This window comes from Amblyomma mixtum, chromosome 8 (assembly GCF_055824585.1).
Source record: "Amblyomma mixtum isolate Tamu chromosome 8, ASM5582458v1, whole genome shotgun sequence".
Taxonomy (NCBI): domain Eukaryota; kingdom Metazoa; phylum Arthropoda; class Arachnida; order Ixodida; family Ixodidae; genus Amblyomma; species Amblyomma mixtum.
Genome location: NC_143019.1, coordinates 131,262,880 through 131,281,922, shown reverse-complemented (window position 1 = coordinate 131,281,922; position 19,043 = coordinate 131,262,880).

The following is a 19,043-nucleotide window of genomic DNA, read 5'->3' as shown; positions in this document are numbered from 1 at the left end:
CCTGCCACAGGAATTCAGCAATCCTGTCCGCCACATGTGACCACTGCCGCCACTCTTTTGCAGCCTTTGTTGAGGATGAAGCAACATGCTTGAGTAGAAAGGTAATTCCCTGTACAGCCGAGCTTCCCTACACCATCCCGAACGAAAGATCTTGCATACACTTTTCCTGTGGTTTCTGAAGTCGAAGTCGTGACAACTTTCACTCGAAGGCAGTAAGAAAGCTTGCCAGAACGGCACACTGCGACTGCATGCAAGGAGACAAAGCCACATGGTTTCACATTAAAATACTGCCGATAATGCTCGGAAAAAAGAAAAAGGAAACGAAGAAGGCGTGCCATCCGCTTCTAAGCCAGTGAGAGGTGCTAACAGGAACTTTCAACAATACGGCGAAATAATCGCAGCCCTCGAGATTGACAGCGCCAAGACATGCGTAAGCACCCCCTTAATAGCTTTTAGGTTGAGATTCTTTGCCACAGCATACAGGGTGTTTCACCTAAGATTTTACACCATTTTTAAAAATAGGTTTTTTTCAGTTACAAGTGCGCTTTCTTCAGAATAGCATTATTAGCGGTGTTGATCATCAGAATCCAGCTGACTTCAATTTAGCAAGCTGGTTATCTTGTTTTGAGTAGTTAACTTTCTAACTATTACTGTTAGGCTCCTTATTACTAAGAGTCGTGTAGCCCACAGTAATTAATAACTTTATCAGTTGTTAGAATTTTGAAAACGTCAAACGTGGTTACCATCGGCGCTGTAGCCCAACTCATTATGGTTAAGTCGCGCTAAAAGACATGCGCTTTCGAGAAGCTTTCAGCGGTCTGTGTCTTATGTTCTTCTCCACGTCTTCGCGGCTGTTCCAATAACGTTCAACGAACTGTCCCAAGAATAACGTTGGTAAAATAAGCATCTCAATAAAACAAAACGGAGGCAGGAGATGGCAGATATCCTCAAGTAAATCCGACAAAGCATGGGTGACCATGCCTTGCCACGTGCACAACTTAGCTCGATAATGAGTTCTTCCCCTTTATGGTGTACCTGTCAACGCGACGATATGCCGAAGATTATATGTTTCTATATATTGAGACGCTTAAAGATTTTACGGCTTATACAGGAAAGAGTCACAACGCAAAAAGCGAAAATGTAAAAGAACACCAGAAAATATTATATTTTAACAATTTTTTGGAGCAAAAGAAAAACGCGAGCACAGCAAACAGCTCAGTGAAGGAAGTTCAAAGCACGGAATCCTACTTGAAAGAGTCAACGGCTAAAAACATAACTGACAAAGAATGCAACAATGACAATTGCAGGCGTGGATGATTCGATGATGATCATAAGCCATACATATGAGCTAAGAATTTTATGCGAATAAATGCGGTGGGGATATCAGCCAGCACCTTTTCTTCAGTTTGTGAATGAAAAACTCTCGAGGCTGAGTGAAAACAGCTCAACTCTAAATCTGCATTGGTGCCGACTGCTAGATCTCAGTCCTGTTTCCACTGAGGCTTCGGACTTTGAGGTGGCTGCTTAGTGAGCCTTCCAAAATTCGGGCATCTATTCGATTGTAACTTATCGTGGCAAAAAAAAAGCACCTGTTTGTTACCGCCTACAAGTTAAAAGTCATTGCTGAACACTGGGCTTTGTAAACGGCGAGACGTTAAACCCCCAGCTTGTTTCGAAATTCAGTTTGCTGTGAGGCTCCTCAGCTTCTAATTCTGGTTAGCAGCAGCGACTAACTTGGAATAACACTTTCTCCATCCTTCAAGGAATTGAAAGACTTTCAAGGAAATGACCCAACTAGAAGGATCATCATAGCGATCGGCACGTTCCGGTACAACGAAGGCGCCACATGGCCCAAGTACAAAGATCTATTCAAGACGGCCATCGCAGGAGAGTGAGTTCTGCTGCGGTTGCCATCTGGGAACCTAAGCACAAACGGAAGCTTTCTCTATGATAGCTCCCTACCTAGGGCGCTGAGCGCTCTGCGGTTTATGATCAATAATTTGCCGGCTGTTTCAGTGCAGTTAAGCGTCCTTTTCGGTGTAGGACTTTACGGCATAGTTGCAGTTAGAAAAAATCCTTATTCGCTGAGAGGGATGTCCCGTCACAGGTGGAGCTGGCCGAATAGAAAAGGGATTAAAGGACAACATAAATTGTGTTTATAAGATCGCAACATGACGCGAACGTCACTATTACACGTAAGAATGTAAACTCATTCCGTGGGAAATAAATTTCTGGCTATTAGATGGGAATCAAACTTGTGACCCTTGGGTCTCAGGTCAGATGCGCGAACTCTAGGCTATCAAAGCATGTTCCATCTACTTGATTAGAGGAAGAACTTGCGTGTCGCAGAGTACTTAAAAAAAGAATGAAAGTAGAAATGTAAGAGTAGACTAAAATCGAGTAAAAGCAAAAAGAGGACACGAAAAAAAAATGCCGCCACCGTCTGGGAGACGTTGAAGTAACGAGCATTACCTGTTCGGTAGCGCCATCTATCGTCCATGCGATGTATTGCCACTTGATTAGGCTACTTTTCTATACCTTACGTCGAGCGGGCGCCTACCACCTTAAGGTCGAATATTTTTTACCAATGTGCACAGAAACAGTTTTTCGACTCTTTGGAGGCCATTTTTCCATACCTCAAGGCGGTAGGTGCCTGGTCGCCATGAGGCATGAAATTCTGAGCTACCGAGTGCTGACGACATGGCTGCCATGTTAAGGCAAACCATAAGTATATATCAACCTAATTAGACAATATTGGTGTCTAAGACGTGCTACTCATCCTGCCCATTTACGAGTATCCATTACTTTGATCATGACGTTATCAGTTAGTTAATTATAAGCAATGAAATATAAACATAAACGTTACTAAACAATAACTTCATTAGCTAATTTTGGTATCTGACCAGTTCTACTCATATAGATGATTTCAAATATCTAATTCGTTTTATGATGCCTCACTAAGCGTCTCTCATAGCCTTAGTCGCTTTGGGACGTTAAACCCCATAAACCAACCATAAACCAACCAACTAATTATTCTGTTAAAAGCGACTAAATATATTAACGTGACTAAATTATGACGTCAGAAAATCAGTGACGTCACCAATCACCAAATCGATATACTAATGACGCAACCAATCAATCACCTATGGGTTGCTATATCGATTTACTATGGGGGCCGCCATTCTGAATTCCTCGGACTTCGAAAATTTCACGCCGATGGCAGGTGTTGGCAGCCTAAAGAAATCATTACGAATAAATTTGCCGCTCTTAAAATAGAACGAATTTCGAATGAGTCGGCTGAGATGGGGCGAGTTTTAGCGCAGTATGTGAGGGCGAAAGAAAAGAACAGTGCACGCGTCTCTGTGATTAGATATGTAAAGAATAACCCAGGCCGCTGAAGGGACACATCAACGCTATCGGGCGAAACACTTGACGCGTAGCTTACGTCTCCCTCCAGTTATTCATGAAGAAGTGTTATTTGGCTCATCGCCAACAAAACGCGGCGTCGGGCGTTATTTACGAGCAGCAGTTGCCGCAAAAACCCAAGATGACGCCGCCGTGGTCTCGCGTGACATCAGAACTAGACCGTAAGTTAAAATGGCGCCGTAAAGTCCCGTGACAGCATCAGCAAATAAACACAAAATTCCTTTCGAATGCGCGGCCAATTGCATCAATCGCCTTCAGATTGCGAATCGCACACGCAATCTGCAGGCCACAAAAGCGCATGGCTTCTTGGCAAATAAAAGTGAACCGGTATATGCCTTTTATTATGACTGTATGCAAATGAGTAGGTGCGTCATTACGAAGGAAGGAATGTTTAATGAACCTCGCAACAGAACTTACGATGCGACATTGCATTCGCATTGAAAGTCAGTAAGTAAAGTGCTGTTAGTATTTTTTGTTTAGTCTGTACAGATTTTTCTTCAACAAGCCGTTAGAGACACGGAGATGCGGTTTACAGTGTATTTAAGATAGATGCTGCGCGCTGCATCTTCTTCAGCTACGGTGCGGACGCTGTCATCGCGGTCACATCCACCCACATCCAAGAAAACTTCACCAATTGCAAAGTTCTTCCGCCGGCGATAGTAGAGGCTGCGGACGGAAACTTCCCTTCATTCGTGAGTATTCGCAAACCTCTCTTACTCCCAAACCTCTCGTAAACAATCGTAGCTACCACGACCACCAATGGTTCGCATAGTGAAAGCGTATAATACGAGAAACTTGTTCGGAATGATTACATTGTTCTTCAAAAGGAGAGGCACTCTAGTTCATACAACGATGCGAAAGCATATATGAAATAATTTCTACGTTCCAGCAAGAAAAAACACTTTGTGTTATTTAGATAGGAAGCTTATTCTTTCGTACGAGTTTTCGGAAATTGTTAGCAGGCATTTATATAATGCACGGGGCCGAGTGATCGCACCTAGTAACTCCAAGCACATGTCGCTGAAAGCCCCGCCATCAAGGCAAGCAGGAATCACATGGTAAGTTTTCTGAAACTCGCCAGATGTGATTAAGATAATTTCCTGTTTGTCAATGCAAGGTAGGTAAAGAAGTTGAATTTACACTTACAGACCTCCTTTTCCACATTCGTAGCCCAAGTTTCTATAGAAGGGAGTGGTGAAAAGGAGCATTCGTATTACATGTGCGAGCCGCTTTGTCAAATCGTGCACATTTAAGTGCACATTTAAGCATGTGGCAAAATATTATGACAAAATTAACGCAATAAAATTTCCTTCAAATTGCGTTTATATGTTCTAAAACATCGATGACAAGTGCTTACGTGACGTATTAAGTAAATATCGCCTAGATTGGGAATGAGAGGGAGAAAAAACCCAGAATCCCCAAGTCTCTTTCTATTTATGGGACCAACGATAGCGTTTGATAAGGTTTGACCCGTAGAACCCCTGGTGTCTCAAACTAATAGGACTTTTGATTAACATTGGTACAAATGTTTAGGTGCAAAAGCTTATTGACACAGCCGCGCTTGCCTCCTTGTCCTTCGGCAACTCTCCTGGTTATTACTTCATAAGATCACATGATGATAAAAGGGATGCTCAGAAAAAGCAAAAAAAAATTAAAAGGAAGTTCTAGGCACTTTTTTCAGTTTGACATATACTTTCTGTTCCTGACTAGCTCTTTTGTTCAGACCACCGTTCAAGCGGCCACCGCCACCGTTGACCCTCTCTCTCCACAGGGGGGCAAGTTTCACAGAAGCTGCCACCTAATGACCATGCTACATTCCACTGTTCTCCCCATATTTCCTCTCCTCTTTCCATGGTGAGCACCCCTGGATAGTTTACCGTGGTAACCACCTTGCGGTTGCCCATTCCTATGCTGTCACTATACCCTGCTGCTATTTCATGGCAACCATCCTCCCATTAAGGTTTCCCATGTCCTCGCCATGCCGCCCTCCCTCCACGGTGAGCGTCCTCCTGTTGGAGCTTCCTGCAGTGTCGCCACATTCTTCTCCTACATTAACCACCTTTCAGATGGTTCCCGCGGTAACCGCTATCCGGCTGCGCCTTCGAACGTTCTCGCCATGCCCTCTTTCCTCTGCGTAATCCTCTTTCTCCTTCTAGGGTAACTACCCTCAGGGTGGCTCTAGCGGCAAATGCCCACCCCCCGCGCCTTCTTATGCTCTCGCAATCCAAAGCTCTACTTACAGTGACTATTTTCTGGTTCAGTATTCAACCGGTCTCGCTACACCTTCCTCCTTTCCCGGGAAACACCTTCCGGTCTGTTCTCGTCTTAACGCGAGATCGTTAAGAATCCCGTTCTGGAGAATATTCGACACCGTGAGCCTGGTGAGCCAAAAATACGCAAAGAAGCAGCCTAGGTAGTTCACCTAGGGGACGTAACCTTGTCACGTCCTTAAAACCTGCCCATCTGATTGTGAGCAAACTGACCAACTTGACAGTTCGAAGTTATTTGAATGATTGATCGGAAGAGATTGCTCTGGAAGAACAACTTGTGTCGCGCAAGATCAACCACTGGCGGCTCCTACCATCGCAGAGCAGTGGACCATCGCATAACCGTTGTGCAACTGCTCCAGGAGTGGCATGAGGACTCCCACGGATCTCTGAATGTAAAGACTGCAATGGTCAGTTACGCATATATGGGCATAATCCATTAACGCTGCCGAGTACTATCCTTAAAGCCGCCCCTCAGCCGCTCCCCTAACTTTGTGCCACTCCTGCTACGCTTGCCTTCGTTTGGAATCCACTCTTTTATCCTGAAGAACCAGCGGTTATATTGCCTTCGCATGGCATGCCCTGCACAAGCCCATTTCTTCCTTTTGATTTCGTCTAGGATGCCATTAAACCGCGTATATTCCCTCATCCAGTCGGCCCGTCTCCGGTCTCTTAACATTACACCTACCATTTTTCTTTCCATGGAAAATACCCACCAATAGCGCCCTCTTACGCTGCCAGCATACCCTTGTCAAACCATAGAGTCCAGCATTCTCCTTTCATGGTCAATACCCTTCAGGTGGTTCTTGTGGCAACTGCACGCCAATAGCGCCTTATTATGCCCTCGCCATGCCCTCCCCCTTACAGGGTAGCTAACCTTCCAATGGTGCACGTGGCAACCATCCACTGGTACCGTCTTTTTAATGAGACAGTCTTAGCACTCTCTTTGGGCAGAAAATCTTTCGTTGTGGGCGAGAAATTCCAGGGGAGACAACCTGGGTGGACCACCTAGGCAATGTTACCTTGTGGCGTCATCAAAATGTGCCCACCAGATTGTGAATAGAGTGATGACCATCGCAGGTGCCAGTTAATGATTGTTCGCGAGAGGCCGCTAAAGAACAGCAACCTGGGTCGCATAAGCGCCACTGGTGGAACCACCAGCCGTCGCACGGCAGTGGCGCATCGTTTAACTGCTGCACTACTATGCAAGGAACGGTATGATGATTTCCAGGGACCTATTGAAGTCGAGAACGACCAATTCTGGTTATATGCCTTTAACCCATTAATGCTATCGCGTAATAACTGCAGGTTAGGAGCGAACTGCAGGTTAGGCCTTAGGAGCGAAGGAACGAACAGCTGACTCGGATTTCGACAAGAATAGAACTGCCTGCCGTGGCTTCACGCGCCGCAGCCCCGCACCGTATTTTTTTTTCGCGCAAGCACGTTCTGGCTGCACCTAGGCGCAGCCAAATGGAGGGCGCTACAGGGCTCCCCGCTTAGACGTCAAGGCGAAACCGCACCGATGGCCGGTGGCACAAGTGGGGAGGAGATGCGTCCGATACCTCTGACGGGGGACAGCCAAAAGCGGGCGTCACTGCGCAGCACACAAGCGAAGTCTCCATGTAGGCCGGCTTGAGGCGGTTCATACTGACTGTCTCTTCGAGGTCATTTTAAAGGAGTGTGGCAGTTAAGAGGGTGCGGTGAAGGACGCGGAATGGTCCGTCGTAAGCGGGGTGAGCGGTGCTCGGATAGCATCGCGGCGAACAAAAACATGGGTGGAAGTGGCAAGGTCAGGGTGAGAAAATATGGTGTGGCCGGGGTAAGGGCGTGGCGGAATAGGGCGAAGGTCTTTAACAGAGTCGACCAGACGCTGCAGAAATTCTTGCCGCTGGGCAGGTAGCTGCTCTGATGGGGAGAAGTGTCCGGGTAGACGCAGGGAGCTACCGCACGCACCAGCTCCACTGCAGAGCACTGCAGGTCTGCTCGGAGAACGGCCTGTAAACCCAGTAGCACAAGGGGCGAGGCATCAACCCAGTGGGCGCTGTTGGGAGAGGTAGCGACGGAGGCCTTCAGTTGGCGGTGAAGGCGTTCCACCGTGCTTTTGGCGTATGGATGGAACGCGGTGGTGCGGTAATTCCGGGCGCCTAGAATGCGGTTAATTGAAGCAAACAGGGCGGACACAAAATGGCTACCGCGGTGTATTGTCATGGTGTGAAGACAACACACCAATTTGAATTGAAGAAAATAGCGCCAGAGCATGCAGACCACGAAAAGACAAGGACGAGACACAAAGCGCTAACTCACAACTAATTTTATTGAAACCCAAGAAGAAGTGTTAATACAACACACCAACTAGCCTGCTTATCTACCCTTGTCACCAAAGCAAGGCACCCATGAAGAAATGAAAGCTTGGGAAGCAGTCTCAGCGGTGGTGTCAGAGATGGGAACACCCTCTGGCCAGCGAGTGAAACGGTCGACCATAGTGAGTATGTAACGGTAACCTTGGTACAGGTGTAGAGGCCCCTCGATGCCGAGAGGAACGTGGTCGAAACGACGGCCGGGGGTAAAGAAGGGATGGGGCTGGGGAGGAGTCTTGGTGTGACGGGATACTTTTGTCGTCTGGCACGGGAGACAAGTGCGCGTTCACGCACCCACATCGCCATTAATACCTGGCCAGACGTAACAATGAGTGGGAAGACACTGAGTAGCCCGAATGGTTGGCTGAGAAATGTCGTGGAGCTAGTGGAAAATGGTACGGCGAAGTGCAGCCGTAACAGAAGGACGGTGTTGTGCCGGCGCCCACATTTCGCTGGCTGGCCTCTCTGGAAACCAGCGCTAAGCGCTCGCCGTCGCGCAAAGCAAGCCCAGACTCTCTCGGACATGTCGCGCTCTCAGCGCGAATCATCCCCCCTCGCCGGCGCCCACGTAGACCCTTCCTCCTTCCCCTCCTCTCCATCGGCTCGAACACCTGCGGCGCTTCGCTGGGCGCCCGTTCCTGTCTCTAAGCCTTCAACGGCCGGCCGCCTCTCGGCCATTCGTCTAATTTGAACGGTGGCCAGTGCCGTGACCTGAATGGAGGATTTGAACGGCTGGCTGCCTCAACGAACACTGGCGGCTTTAAAAACGGAGCCGCGCTGAGCCCGAGCAGCAGACGGGCAGCAGAAGAGCCATAACGCCGGAGCTACGCTCACCGCCGGGGCCGCCCTTCTTCTTTGTGCTAGCCCGTGGTGCTCTTGGCCCTTGTATCATGTAAAAGCCATTGTACACACTGTACATAAAGGTCATTTGACTCACAGTCGCCTCGACCATTTCCTGGCTCGGACTCCCAGTCCCAACAACGGGGAAGGTCTTCAGAAAGATCGCACCTCAAGGCCTCAGGCGAGCACGGATGGGGCACAAGCCGTAGTCGAAGGGAACGGGGGTTGTCTCGAAAAACCTTGAGCTCGGCATCATCAGGCTCTGCCGAAGGGAATGCGGCCCAGTCGATGGTTAAAGCTGCAGAGCCAATCGCAGCTATACGCGAAAGGGCACCGGCGGCGCTGTTGTCGGCACCCTTCACGTGACGGGTGTCGGTTGTTAATTCGGAGATGTAAGCGAGATGGCGGAGTTTGCGGGACACGTATTTTGATTAGATAGTCGGGAAAGAATACGCCAGTGGCTTGTGATCGGTGAGTGCCTGAAATTTCCATCCTTCCAGTAAATGGCGAAAGTGCTGTATGCAGCAAAGATGGCAAATAGTTAACGGCCGAAGACGCTGTAGCGGGTGTCAGCAGGAAGTAGTTTCCGAGAATGAAAGGACAAAGGCTGCCCCTCGGATTTATTGAGCTATCAATCGAGTAAAGGCGCACGTGCGCGGATGTATCAGAAGCACAGCGCTATCGATAGCGTGCTTGGCAGCAGTAAAGGCGGCCTGGGCTTCTGCTGACCAGAAAATGGCAGAGGACGGGGCACCGGTGGACCGAAAGAGGTCGGTGAGCGGGCGGAGCAGCTCTGCGCAATGCGGTACGAAGCGCCGGGAAAAATTCACGAGCCCTTGGAATTCGCGTAACTGGCGCAGTGTAGTGGGCTGGGGACAAACCTGGATGGTCTTGACTTGGGAAGTAAAAGGGCGGATACCATGCGATTATATATGATGTCCTAAGAACTCGAGCACAGAGGGGCCGAAGACACACTTGGCTGCGTTTGTGACCAGGCCATACAGCTGTAAGCGGTGGCAGACGTCGCGGAGATGGCGCTTCAGGTGTAGGGCTGGCGATGATATACGCCATCATCGATGTACGCGAACACCGAAGGGGGTCCCCGCGTGACCTCAGCGCTTAACTGCTGGAAGGTTTGAGCAGAGTTGCGGAGCCCAAAAGGCATCTACACGTACTCAAACAGCCCAAGGGGTGCCGTGATGGTGAGCTTAGGTATGTAGGCGGGCTCGACGGGTATCTGATGGTACGCCTTAACCAAGTCCACTTTACTAAAGATGGTGCAGCCATCTAGACGCGAGGTGATATCCTGGATGTGAGGCAGCGGATAGCTGTCGTGAACAGTCATGGCGTCAACGTTCCATAGACCCCGCATGGCCAGTCACCAGGATCCCTCAGAGGGGAAGCCCACGCTCGCGACGACGGATGTAAAACGGCGCTCTACAGCATGTGATCGAACTCCCGTTTAGCAGCAGCAACCGGTCCCAAACAGGCGGCGTGGGCGAGCGGTGACTGGTGGGCCACGGCTGATGATATAATGGGCCATCGTATGCTTAGGCGGCTCAGTAAAGTTGCAGAGCTTCGTTAACCCAGGAAAGTCTCCCAGGATTTTCTAAAACGGTGAGGAAGGTATCAGCGTGCGGATGCCGATGGGAGCATGGTCAGTGAGGACTCCAGAGAGGGACAGACGAGTCAAAACATCATTCAAGCGATGACGCCACACGCTGACGTCCAAGTCAAAGTAGGAGCGGAAATCCGAGCAGATGACTGGGTGGACCACATCAGCGATGCCGAAGATCCATCGGAAAGTCCGGCGAAGTCCGAAGTCGAGGGTGAGGGAGCGAAGACCGTATGTTGCTATAGATGACTAGTTGCAGCATGAAGCGAGTGCCCCATTGACTTGGAACGGCCAGCCTTGGCCGGGGGCACAACACTGATCTCCGCGCCTGTGTCTATGAGGAACCGGACGCCCGATATCTTATCGGCAATTGTAAAAAGGCGGCCACGACGACAAGCGAAATCACACGCTGCCGTCAGTGATCTCGGCAGGCGTTTCCCGGCCACAAACCGGGAGATGAACATTTTGTGGGTGGTGGTGGTGGTGAAAACATTTATTACGAATGAACAGGAGGTATGTTTGGATCAGCCCGTAAGGGACCGATCCTTACAAACACTAGGTGGAGGTCCCTAGTATGGGACCCCAGTGGCGGTTGCCGCCGCCCGGGCGCGCCGGACTAAGGCTTGTTGTGCCTGTAAGTCGTGGCAGCCGAGCAGGGTCGCCTCCCAGTCCTCCCGGGTTGGGTTGGGGATGGGGGAATAGCGGGGTTGGAGGGGCAGGCCCACACCATGTGATAGAGACGGGGCTACCAGCCTAGAGATGGAGTGCTGGGACTCCCAGCCTGGCGTGCGCGTGAAGCAGAGCGATGGCTGGGGCGAGGAGAGTGGTCCTCCCTGGATGGGGGCCGGAGTGCCGCGACCGAGACGCTGAGTTAATCGAAGCGGGCCTCAAGGCGCGGAATCGCCGTGTCGGTTGGCGACAAGACAGTAGAGACGGGGAAGCCACCTCATGAACATGATCAGCGAGCTCCGCTAAGGGTCGAGGGTCACGTCGCCGGCCGCCGCGAGGACAAGGTGAATGGGATGAGCGAGGCGGTTGAGGAAGAGTTCCCGGGGCAACGCGGTGTGGGTGGGGACGTCGCGCTCCCAGAGAAGCTGCCGCATCCGGCGCTGCAGTTGGGGTGGGCGCCGGTCGCCAAGGTCCTCCGCGGTAAAGAGCTGCTGGAGGCGGGCATGGTCCGACGGCAAGAGTCGATCCAGCACTTTGGTCTTGAGGTGCTGATAAGTTTCATCTCCCGTGGGTTCGGAGAGGAGATCCGAGAGTTCGCAGGCAACATCAGCAGGAAGCGTGAAGGCAACCTGGTAACAGCGCGTCGTCTCCGATGTGATGTGATGGTGGCTGATCTCCACCTCGATCTGAAAAAAACAGACTTGCGGGTGCTGGGGCCAGAAGGGAGGCAGTCGAAGCCTCAGCGATGCCACGTCCTGCGGGCGCGAGTCCTTTTCCGTGGAGGGGTCTCCCGACTCAGTCATTGTGTTCGTCCTGTCACCACTTGGCTTAAGCTTAAGGAGCGAAGGAACGAGCAGCTGACTCAGATCTCGGCAAGAATAGAGCTGCCTGCCAGAGCTTCACGTGCCACAGCCCCGCCCCGCCTTTATTTTCGTTGTCCCGCAGTCGCGTTTTGGCTGTGCCCTAGGCGCAGCCGAAAGAGGGCGCTCATACCCTAAGGGCGCAGCTCAAGTGCCCCTTCGAATTTGTATTATGTTCCCGCCTTATCCTCCTCCTGCCACGGTGACCGCTCTCCTCCTCTCATGGTAAACACCCACCACGCGGGTCACGTGGTAGCCACTCACTTGTAGCGCCTTCTTATGCTCTCGTCATACCCTCCTCTTTCCAGGGTAGTGTTCTCCAGGGTGTTACCTAAGTGCCTTGTTGCGCTGTGTCCGTGCCATCCTTCTTCCATGGTAACCACCCTTCGGTTGGGGATGCCTCCGCTTCGCCATAGCCTTCTCCTCTCGCAGTAACAGTCTCCTTCCGGGTAACTACCACACGACTGTTTCCCGTGGCAACCACGCAACAGTGGCGCCTTTCCATGCTCTTGCTATGTCCTCCTACGTTCACGGTCACCATTATCCGATTCATAAATGCTGCCCTCTCCCGTTATCTCCTCTTTCCACGGTAACCATCCTAGGAGCGGTTCCTACCGCAACGCAGCCAAACTGCGCACTGCTACTGCTACGCGAAACTCCGGACGGGGCGCATAGCAGCTCTCGCTGTAAAATAAACCCTTGCTTTTTAGCACAAAGTTGAACCCACATTATTTCGTTTCCTTACGACTGTATGCTAATGAGCTTGCGTGTCATTAGAAACGAAGCAATAGTTTATGAAGTTTCACAACAGAGCGCATGAAGAGAGAAAGCTTTCGTAATCAAAGCCCGTAAGCAGTCTTAAGTGCCTTCCGTAATTTTTTAAATCGTGTACCAATACCGATTAGACTGACTTCGATTAAACTTCTTACTTATATGTGAAAGAAAATAGTTGAAGCCTACATACGGTGGACACCGTATAGATTCTTCTCATTCAGTGTTTTTTAGGGGTGAGCATGCCTCTGAATATTTTATGTTATGATCGAAAATGTATTGCAGTCGGTCTTCGCTGAGTGAGAACACCTGTAGTGAAAGTCATGAACGTGTCAAAAGCAGAGTGCTCAAGACGCTGTTCTCTGGCTTGTGAAGCCTTGTGGTGGCCCCCCAGATGTGTAGGCGCCAGAGAGTGTGACTTGCCGATTGTGTCCTGGACTCGTCAGACGCAAGCCAGGAGCTTCTATGTTGTCCCCAAGACTTCGCACCTCAAAGGTGTCAGCTCTGTTTTAACACCTGTTGGATGACAAACGTAAAAAATCACGCTAAAATTTCGTGCAGTTTTTCTCCACCTTGCGAGGACCGCTGTAGTTTCGTACTACAGCTATGGCAGCAATTACTTGCTAAAAAGAGAGAGTTAAGGATTCAAAGAAGAAATAGCTGGAGTATTAAACCTTCGTCCCCTCGTTCAATGCAGGCCCAAATTCAGGAGTTAGTAAAGAAATCTTATCCTCACAGCAACGAACTCATTATCGTCGGCGTGTCGGTGGAGAGCAGCGCTTTATCATACAAGCACCCCAAAGGAATCACCCATGTCAAAGATCTTCAGCTGTACAAGGAATGCGAAGAGTTTACGTTGACAACCCTTGACGTGGTAAGCAACGGTAACCTCATCTGGGATGTAACCCTCAAATCATTGGAAAATTTTTGATCGCTCATTAACAATAACTTATAATCTCGTATATTAAGTAGGAGAAGTCTCATATTGGAATAATTGTTTTGAAAAATAAGAGGCACCTTTGCAAGATTCCGCAGGATTGAACTGGTCCCATTCAAAGCCACTCGGTGGAAATAGTAATAAAACGAGCAGTAATAAAAACAGTGCCAGAGAGTAATGCACACGCTCACGTTTGTTATTCGCTGCTTCTCTACAGAAAGAACTTTTATGTCGGCGAAGTGAGCAAGAAGGATTGATGGGACATCCTCATGTTTGTCCGATAGTGTGCTCCTCATTAACTGCACCGAAGGATTTGCTGGAACACACGTATAGGACCTGGGCGCCCGAACAGCAAATGTAATGGGCATGAAGGTTAAACTAACGGAGTCATATTTAAACTGTTTCGTAAAGGAAAAGCAATCAGTGATAGGTTTCAATATGCTGTAAGCCATTAACTCTTACGAGCACCTCTAGCTGCTTCTTTAAAAAAGACTTTCTCCTAAAAGGTCTCTGCAAGCAAAAAAAAACGATTTGCTTTTTTTTGAGTAGGAAGGGAAATGACGGAGGAACTGTTTCATATATCTCAATGGACACCTGAACCGCGCCGTAAGCGAAGGGAGGAAGGTGTGAGTGAAAGATGAAGGAGAGAAAGAGGTGCCGTAGTGGAGTCCGGAATAACTCCGATCGCCTGGGGATCTTCCACGCGAACTGTCAACGTACAGCACACTAGCGCCTTTTGCGTTCCGCCTCCATCGAAACGCGACCGCCAGGGCCGGGTTCAAACCCCGCCGCGGTGACTCAGTGGCTAAGGCACTCGTCTACCGAGCCGGACTACTATTCGAGAGTATGTACACAATTTTCTACAGTGTGTCGCAGTTAGTGAACATTGTAATATCGAGATACCAATTCCTTTACGATTAGTACCCAAAAAATCTGGGGAATCAGATCCACCTCCATTATTGAGGGTGGGTCAGTGATAACACCGAAGTGTTGACACCGGCTTGCACGAAACAAATAAGACCGGCTTATTTCCAGTCTAATCTTATTCGCGGTCTAAAAGCTCTCTCGGCTTTGAAGAAAGGAAAGGCGCATAGATGGTTCACTTTGTCGGTGAGTGCCTCAAATGCGCACGAACGCCGACTAAAACATTGAGTTACCGAACTTTCAGTCGGAGTTCGTGGTGCATTTGAGGTGTCCACTGACAAAATGAACCAGCTATGCGCCTTTCCTTTCTTCAAAACCGAGAGAGCTTTTAGACCGCGAATAAGATTAGACTGGAAATAAGCCGGTCTTATTTGTTTCGCCAATTTCACTCTTGCCTAAGGCTGCCACCAAAAAATTTCAAGGACGCTTAGTTGCATTGTCGTTTATAGTCCGTTAGCATTAGAAGCGTTTGTGCAGTATGTAGCGGCATGTGTAGCTGCGAAGTTTCTGGGTGGCTTCTCCATGTTTGTCAGAATGCTAGACTCCTAGAAATGGAGTGCTGGCAGCGGCTTTCGCTAAACTATACGCTTATCCCTTATCCCACTCCTTTTTCCAGAATCGTCGCACTCTACAAAGTGCCCTCCCTCTGCAGGAGTGGATATACTTATCCATTTCAGGCGCTTTGCACACTATTGGGTATACAGCAAACTCACAGCTTTTTGTGACAGACTGCATGGTGCATCTAGCAGTGATTTCATTGTTCCAGTCGAATTGAGCACCCTTCTTGTCGCAAAGAAGTTGTTTTTTTTTTGTGACATGTAGCGAACGCAGAAAATAATATTTCCCTCAACAGTGAGCTGTGTAGCACTATGTCCACCATTTATATGCGGAGGGATTTTGTTGCGAGTGAAAACATTGATTGTATTTGCTCAGTTTCGGGCGTAATGTGCATCTTCGAAACGCAAAACGATTCCACGATTCCTAGGGCGCTTACCTGAGACGTGATAACATTTCGATGTTACTATTTCTAACAAATCTGACTCTTCACACGGAATTCATATTGCTGTAAAAACTTCCCCTGCTGGTCATTAACCCTCAAAAACTAACAAACTTCCTTTGTTGAGGCCTGAATATACTCATGATGGGTTTCAAAGCGCGAAAAGACGGAGACGAAGGGAAGAAACACACACGACAAGCGCTTACTAGCAACTAAAAACGTTTATTGCAACGCTGGGAATAAATAGGGGTCACAGAAAACATAAAGAGCTATAAAATAACAAGACAGAAAAAAAGATTAGCCATTACTATCTAAAAACGCTCGTTCCTTCTCAGAGAGCAAAATTGAAGGCTCACTGACACAGCCCTTTGTCTTAGCAATATGATAGGCTTCTATGATTTCCCTAGTCTTCTGGTCGTGATGCGAAAAGATCACTGTCGTCAGATCCAATAGGGCTTGGCAGGACTTATCTTTTTCCCGGTGCTTACGCACATGACTTGCCAGGTGCGTACCTGTGCCACTTCCAATGCCCGGCGATGTTCTGCGAGGCGCGTGTTAATGCATCGACCAGTTTGGCCGATATACACAGCCCCACATGACACGGGGATCATGTACACCATGTTCCTTTTGCATGTGAGATAGGAGTTTTCGTGCCTGATTGCACATTTTACTATGGTGAAAAATATACTACTACTGTGCATATACTACTGTGAATATACTACTGTGGTGAAAAAAAAATATCTCATTTTAATAAACAACAAATCACGCCTGACAGGGTTAAACTGCGGAACTTCTAAAAATCTCTAAATCTCTAAATCTAAAAATCTAAAATCTTCTAAAAATAAATCCGAGGGACGGATGGAACCGCAGTATTGTGCGTCGCGATACAGCACTACCTCTCTGATCAGCGCTCGAGCGAGTTCCGTTCCTTTTGAACGCATATATACGCTTCATTTTTCCCCACAACACTTTCCTGCATGCATTTAGCCAAATTTTGTTGTTCAACACACAGATCGCTATCGCGTTAGAGCTGGCAAAGCTCAATAAGCGATGAAACAGTCCGCAACAGAAAATCTTTGATCGGGAGTAATTTCATGCTGCACGGTACAATGAAGATTCACCCTTCTTGAGCCATATACAGGGTCTGTTCTCAAAATAGTAGGACTGATTTTTTTTCTAAATTTTATTATTGATAATAGTACAAACGATTAGTATTTTTCAAAAGAGCACCCTGCCGCATCTGCACACTGCTGCCAATGAGTTTTCCAGTTTTCGTACGCCTCCAGGAACGCCTGGACCGGAATGCTGTATAGCTCCCTCGTCACGGCCTGTTGAACCGCCTCTACCAATCCGTGATGCTTCTCCTTGAGCGTCGACTTTATTCTCAGGAATAGAAAAAAGTCTGGCGGGGTCATGTCGGGGCTCTGGGGGGGGGGGGGGGGGGGGGTGGCGAGGCAGCGTTGCCACCTTGTGCTAGGCAAGATACTCTATTACGAGGAACCCTGTGTGGCTCGGCACGTTGTCATGGTGCAGCCGCTATTTGTTGGCGATGGCTGAGCGGACACGAACAATGCGTTTTCGCAGTCTTCTGAGGACCTCCAAGTAAAAAACTGCATTAACTGTTTGTCTGGGTGGTACGAACTCTTTGTGGATGACTCCATGTCGATCAAAAAAGCAAATGAGCACGGATTTTCCTTCGATTTGCTCTATCGCGCTTTCTTGGGGCGTGGGGAAGAAGAAGTGGGCCATTCTGACCTCTGCCGCTTGCTCTCCGTGTCGTATTCAAACACCCACGTCGCGTAACAGGTCACTACGTTACCCAAAAAAATTGGGGTCCTCATTCACGTGATGAAGAAGATCCTGTCAGATCGCTTTCCGGCTGGGCTTTTGCTCCTCTGACAACACTCGCGGCACCAACTTCGCGCACACTTTCGTGATGGCTAAGTTTTCTGTCACGATCTCTAAAACTTGGATTTCAGGAATGCTAAAGTCATTAGCAATCATTCTGATACTCATCCTGCGATCACTGTTAAGTAAATTTTTCACCACGACACATTTTCGTTGGTCTTGCTGGTCGATGAGCGTCCGGAGCGGTCGTCGTCTTCCACTCTTTCCCTTCCTTCTTAGAACAACTTGAGCCACTCAAAAACACCTGATCTACCCAAGGCAGCATCCCCGTAGGCCTCCTTAATCATGTCATGACTCTCTTTGCCCGTTTTACCAAGCTTTACACAAAATTTGATCGCGTATCGCTGACCCAGTAAACACTCCATGATTCTGTGTGACGAGACGTTTCGACAGGGGTCCACAGTACAAGAGACCTGCTGTCTTCAACGGCCGAGAGCAGTCTGCCGATTTTCCCCAGCGTTCCCAATATTCCCTTTCACCGATCCTGCGCGCGCAGACAACCTTTCTTCCACCCGTTGGCCGAGGAAAAAACCAGTCCTACTACTTTCAGAACAGACCCTGTATAGCCTTCATCTTGCTGCATATTACTTTGAATTAAAAATGATTTGTATCTGGAATCCAGCACTCGTCGAGCATTCACACCGTTGCAGCAATGCAATGTGAAGCATTTAGGCTCATGTTTCGTGGCAAACCGCGAAGGAATATAGAGAGCGAAGAGAAGTGTTTTCCTTGAACCGAAGCGTCGCTCGTTTCTGCGAAGTGATTTTGTCAGAAGTTTGCTGTTTGGAAATGGATGCACGAAAATGTGACTGACACCTCCAGAGGACATAAAATATTGTCACACTGCAATAGAGCTTGGTTTTTTACGCACAAATTACTAGGCTGTTACAACACTGCGTCTTCTCATTCAAAGGTACAGGAGTGTATGCCTTACATGAACGGTACTTACGGAGAACCGTCACTCAGGCGCATCGGCTCCTACCGCTCAAAATAGAGTTACGTTCAGCGCAATGAGCGACATGCCTAGCTTTCGTGAGTTACGGGTCAAAATTAATCGTATAACTCCGCTCCATTACTCAAACGAAGAAAATTAACGTTTCTAGTCCCCTCATGCCTATAGGTGGAGTGCACTGGCAGTTTTATTCTTTGCCGAAGGAGACATTTCACTCCTTAGGAAATTTGGGCGGAGTGAACTGCTGCTATAGAGAGCATAGCATATCCGGTATAGCCTGATAGAGTACCAACTCTTAAGACTGTACCGTGGCCACGAAGTGTAGCAGCCGCCTCGGTTAAGCGAAGTAGTCAGTTCGACTCCCTCTGCCGGCCGATACTCACTGGTTTCCTCAATTGGGTACATGCCATCGCTTGGACTGGTACTCGGCTTCTCTTTCTTCATAGTGTGGAAAGGAGGCTGCGCGTTCAAACCCAGTTTCCCGTGTGGGTTTTGCCCCTGGCAGCCACCCTCAGTCTTC